Source organism: Arachis ipaensis, chromosome B5, assembly GCF_059453495.1.
Source record: "Arachis ipaensis isolate K30076 ecotype BB chromosome B5, ASM5945349v1, whole genome shotgun sequence".
NCBI classification, from domain to species: Eukaryota; Viridiplantae; Streptophyta; class Magnoliopsida; order Fabales; family Fabaceae; genus Arachis; species Arachis ipaensis.
The window spans coordinates 31,437,963-31,444,091 of NC_142440.1; the positions used below are offsets into that span (position 1 = coordinate 31,437,963).

The window sequence follows — 6,129 nt, forward strand, 5'->3', positions numbered from 1 at the left end:
ACAGGATCAAAAATACAATCCAGGATGTCTAATACAATAGTAAGAAGTCCTATTTATACTAAACTAGCTACTAGGGTTTACAGAAGTAAGTAATTGATGCATAAATCCACTTCCGGGGCCCACTTGATGTGTGTTTGGGCTGAGCTTTAGCTTTCCACGTGCAGAGGCTTCTTTTGGAGTTGAACGCCAAGTTGTAACGTGTTTTTGGCGTTCAACTCTGGTTCGTGACGTGTTTCTGGCGTTTAACTCCAGACTGCAGCATAGAACTGGCGTTCAACGCCCTTTTGCGTCGTCTAAACTCGGCCAAAGTATGGACTATTATATATTGCTGAAAATCCCTGGATGTCTACTTTCCAACGCAATTGGAAGCGCGCCATTTTGAGTTCTGTAGCTCCAGAAAATCCACTTTGAGTGCAGGGAGGTCAGAATCCAACAGCATCAGCAGTCCTTCTTCAACCTCTGAATCTGATTTTTGCTCAAGTCCCTCAATTTCAGCCAGAAAATACCTGAAATCACAGAAAAACACAAACTCATAGTAAAGTCCAGAAATGTGAATTTAACATAAAAACTAATGAAAACATCCCTAAAAGAAACTAGATCCTACTAAAAACAATGCCAAAAAGCGTATAAATTATCCGCTCATCACAACACCAAACTTAAATTGTTGCTTGTCCCCAAGCAACTGAAAATCAAATAGGATAAAAAGAAGAGAATATACTATAAATTCCAAACTATCAATGAAACATAGCTCCAATCAGATGAGCGGGACTTGTAGCTTTTTGCCTCTTGAATAGTTTTGGCATCTCACTTTATCCATTGAAGTTCAGAATGATTGGCATCTATAGGAACTCAGAGTTCAGATAGTGTTAGTGATTCTCCTAGTTCAGTATGTTGATTCTTGAACACAGCTACTTTATGAGTCTTGGTCGTGGCCCTAAGCACTTTGTTTTCCAGTATTACCACCGGATACATAAATGCCACAGACACATAACTGGGTGAACCTTTTCAGATTGTGACTCAGCTTTGCTAAAGTCCCCAATTAGAGGTGTCCAGGGTTCTTAAGCACACTCTTCTTTTGCTTTGGACCTTGACTTTAACCGCTCAGTCTCAAGTTTTCACTTTACACCTTCACGCCACAAGCACATGGTTAGGGACATCTTGGTTTAGCCGCTTAGGCCAGGATTTTATTCCTTTAGGCCCTCCTATCCACTGATGCTCAAAGCCTTGGGATCCTTTTTATTTACCCTTGCCTTTTGGTTTTAAGGGTTATTGGCTTTTTGCTCTTGCCTTTTGGTTTTAAGAGCTTTTGGCTTTTTCTGCTTGCTTTTTTTTTTCTATTTTTTTGCCATTTTTCTTCTATTTTTTTTGCAAGCTTTTGTATTCACTGCTTTTTCTTGCTTCAAGAATCATTTTTATGATTTTTTAGATTATCAAATAACATGTCTCCTTGTCATCATTCTTTCAAGAGCCAACATATTTAACATTCATGAACAACAACTTCAAAAGACATATGCACTGTTCAGGCATTCATTCAGAAAACAAGAAGCATTGTCACCACATCAATATAATTAAACTAAGTTCAAGGATAAATTCAAAACTCATGTACTTCTTGTTCTTTTGAATTAAAACATTTTTCATTTAAGAGAGGTGATGGATTCATAGGACATTCATAACTTTAAGACATAGTTACTAAATACTAATGATCATGTAATAAGACACAAACATGGATAAGCACTTAACATAAAGAAAATGAAAAACAGAGAATGTAAGAACAAGGAATGAGTCCACCTTAGTGATGGTGGCGTTTCCTTCTTGAGGAACCAATGATGTCCTTGAGCTCTTCTATGTCTCTTCCTTGTCTTTGTTGCTCCTCCCTCATTGATTTTTGATCTTCTCTAATTTCATGAAGGATGATGGAGTGCTCTTGATGTTCCACCCTTAGTTGTCCCATGTTAGAACTTAGTTCTCCTAGGGAGGTGTTGATTTGCTCCCAATAGTTCTGTGGAGGAAAGTGCATCCCTTGAGGTATCTCAGGGATCTCTTGATTTGCAGTCAAATGTTCTACCACTGAGCTATAGACCCTTGAGATGAATCTCTCCATCTCCTATGACTTGGAGGTGGAAGCTTTTGTCTTCCCTTTTCTCTTTCTAGAGGTTTCTCTGGCCTTAAGTGCCATCAATGGTTATGGAAAAATAAAAAAAAAGCTATGCTTTTACCACATCAAACTTAGAATATTGCTCGCCCTCGAGCAAAAGAAGAAAGAATAGTAGAAGAAGAAGAAGATATGGAGGTGAGTTGATGGTTTGAATTTGAGTGGGTGGGTGTAGGTGGGTTGTATGATGGTTTTAAGGGAGTAATGGATGTGAGTGGTGAAGGGTTCTTGGGAAAGGGTGATATAGGATTATGAGGAGGTAAGGTGAGTGGAGGTATGTGGGGATCCTGTGGGGTCCACAGATTCTGAGGTGTCAAGGATTTGCATCCCTGCACCAATTAGGCATGTAAAACACCTTTGCATGCAATTCTGGCATTTAAACGCCGAACTGATGCTTGTTCTGGGCGTTCAGCACCCAGATGTAGCATGTTTCTGGCGTTGAACGCCAGCCAGATGCTTGTTTCTGGCATTCAGCACCAGCTCTTCCTCAGTGTGCATTTCTGGCGTCTGAACGACAGGATGCTGCTTGTTTCTGGCGTTCAACGCCAGATCCATGCTCTGTTCTGGCGTTGAACGCCAGCCAGATGCTCCTTACTGGCGTTTAAACGCCAGTAAGATCCTCCTCCAGGGTGTGATTTTTCTTCTGCTGTTTCTGATTCCGTTTTCAATTTTTATATTTATTTTGTGACTCCACATGATCATGAACCTAATAAAACATGAAATAACAATAAAAATAAATTAAAATTAGATAAATAAAAATTGGGTTACCTCCCAACAAGCGCTTCTTTAATGTCAATAGCTTGACAGTGGGCTCTCATGGAGCCTCACAGATGTTCAGAGCATTGTTGAGACTTTCCAATACCAAACTTAGAGTTTGGATATGGGAGTTCAACACCAAACTTAGAGTTTGGTTATGGCCTCCCAACATCAAACTTAGAGTTTGACTGTGGGGGCTTTGGTTGACTCTGCAGTGAGAGAAGCTTTTTATGCTTCCTCTCCATGGGTACAGAGAGAGATCCTTGAGTTTTAAACACAAGGTTGTCCTCATTTAATTGAAGGATCAATTCTCCTCTGTCCACATCAATCACAGCTCTTGCTGTGGCTAGGAAGGGTCTTCCAAGAATGATGGATTCATCCTCATCCTTCCCAGTATCTAGGATTATGAAATCAGCAGGGATGTAAAGGCCTTCAACCTTTACTAATATGTCCTCTACTTGTCCATAAGCCTGTTTTCTGGAATTGTCTGCCATCTTTAATGAGCTTTTAGCAGCTTGTACCTCAAAGATTCCCAGTTTCTCCATTACAGAGAGTGGCATGAGGTTTATTCCTGACCCCAGGTCACATAGAGCCTTCTCAAAGGTCATGGTGCCTATGGTACAAGGTATCAGGAACTTTCCAGGATCCTGTTTCTTCTGAGGCAATCTCAGTTGATCCAATGCATTCAGTTCATTGGTGAACATGGGAGGTTCATCTCCCCAAGTCTCATTACCAAATAAATTGGCATTCAGCTTCATGATTGCACCAAGGAACTTGGCAACTTGCTCTTCAGTAACATCTTCATTCTCTTCAGAAGAGGAGTACTCTTCAGAGCTCATGAATGGCATAAGGAGGTTCAATGGAATCTCTATGGTCTCTAGATGAGCCTCAGATTCCTTTGGTTTCTAAAAGGGAAACTCCTTATTGATCACTGGACGTCCCAGGAGGTCTTCCTCCTTGGGATTCATGTCCTCCCCTTCCTCTTTGGATTCGGCCATGATGGTTATATCAATGGCCTTGCACTCTCCTTTTGGATTTTCTTCTGTATTGCTTGGGAGAGTACTAGGAGGGATTTTAGTGATCCTTTTACTCAGCTGGCCCACTTGTGCCTCCAAATTTCTAATGGAGGACCTTGTTTCATTCATGAAACTTACAGTGGCCTTAGATAGATCAGAGACTAAGTTTGCTAAATTAGAGGTATTTTGTTCAGAGTTCTCTGTCTGTTGCTGAGTGGATGATGGAAAAGGTTTACTATTGTTAAACCTATTTCTTCCACCATTATTAAAGCCTTGTTGAGGCTTTTGTTGATCCTTCCATGAGAGATTTGGGTGATTTCTCCATGAGGGATTATAGGTGTTTCCATATGGTTCACCCATGTAATTCACCTCTGCTATTGCAGGGTTCTCAGGATCATAAGCTTCTTCTTCAGAAGATGCCTCTTGAGTACTGTTGGATGCAGCTTGCATTCCATTCAGACTCTGAGAAATCATATTGACTTGCTGAGTCAATATTTTGTTCTGAGCCAATATGGCATTCAGAGTATCAATTTCAAGAACTCCCTTCTTCTGAGGCGTCCCATTACTCACAGGATTCCTCTCAGAAGTGTACATGAACTGGTTATTAGCAACCATGTCAATGAGTTCTTGAGCTTCTGCAGGAATTTTCTTTAGGTGAATGGATCCACCTGCAGAAGTATCCAATGACATCTTAGCTAATTCAGACAGACCATCATAGAATATATCCAGGATGGTCCATTCTGAAAGCATGTCAGAAGGACACTTTTTGGTCAGTTGCTTGTATCTCTCCCAAGCTTCATAGAGGGATTCACCTTCTTTCTATCTGAAGGTTTGAACATTCACTCTAAGCTTGCTCAGCTTTTGAGGAGGAAAGAACTTGGCTAAGAAAGTCGTGACCAGCTTATCCCAAGAGTTCAGGCTATCTTTGGGTTGAGAGTCCAACCACACTCTAGCTCTGTCTCTTACAGCAAAAGGGAAAAGCATGAGCCTGTAGACTTTAGGATCTACTCTATTAGTCTTAACAGTATCACAGATTTGCAAGAATTCAGTTAAGAATTGAAAAGGATCTTCAGATGAAAGTCCATAAAACTTGCAATTTTGTTGCATTAGAGAAACTAATTGAGGTTTAAGCTCAAAATTGTTTGCTCCAATGGTAGGGATGGAGATGCTTCTTCTATGTAAATTGGAATTAGGTGCAGTAAAGTCACCAAGCATCCTCCTTGCATTATTATTATTTTCGGCTGCCATCTCCTCTTCCTGTTCGAAAATTTCTGTAAGGTTATCTCTGGATTGTTGTATTTTAGCTTCTCTTAGTTTCCTCTTCAGAGTCCTTTCAGGTTTAGGGTCTGCTTCAACAAGAATGTTCTTGTCCTTGCTCCTGCTCATATGAAAAAGAGGGAACAGAAAAATAATAATAATAGGGATCCTTTTTACCCAGGTATAGAGGTTCTCCTGTGTGAGTAGAAGAAGAAAAGAATGTAATGTAAAGAAGGGAAGTAGAGAAAATTCGAACACAGATGGAAGAGGGGGTTCGAATTTGTGTGAGATGAAGTGTTAGTAGATGAATAAATAAATAGAAGGAGATGAGAGAGAAAGAGGATTTTCGAAAATAAAATTTTGAAAAGGGGTTAGGGATTTTTGAAAATTAGAAAAAAATTAAAATTAAGATTAAAAATTGAAACAATTAATTAATTAAAAAGAATTTTTGAAAAAGAGGGAAGAGATTTTCGAAAATTAGAGAGAGAGTTAGTTAGGTAGTTTTGAAAAGGATAAGAAACAAACAAAAAGTTAGTTAGTTAGTTGAAACAAATTTTGAAAATCAATTTTTTTTTAAAAAGATAAGAAGATAAGAAGTTAGAAAAGATATTTTAAAATCAAATTTTTGAAAAAGATATGATATGAAGAGATATGATTAAAAAGATATGATTTTGAAAAAGATAAGATAAAAAGATATTTTTGAAAAAGATATGATTGAAATTAGTTTTGAAAAAGATTTGATTTTTAAAATCACATTTAATGACTTGATTCACAAGAAATCACAAGATATGATTCTAGAACTTAAAGTCTGAATCTTTCTTAACAAGCAAGTAACAAACTTAAAATTTTTGAATCAAAACATTAATTGTTGAGGATATTTTCGAAAATTATGAGATAAAATTAAGAAAAAGATTTTTGAAAAATATTTTTAAAATTTTCGAAAATAAA

At 38.3% G+C, this 6,129-nt stretch overlaps 1 non-coding gene across 1 annotated transcript; it reads left to right on the top strand.

Moving 5' to 3' along the window:
- Positions 1-4,668: 4,668 nt before the first annotated feature.
- LOC148563756 (small nucleolar RNA R71) lies at positions 4,669-4,776 on the top strand. Its single transcript, XR_015885243.1, has one exon. It is a non-coding gene; the product is annotated as a small nucleolar RNA R71 (small nucleolar RNA).
- The last annotated feature ends 1,353 nt before the right edge of the window (positions 4,777-6,129 follow it).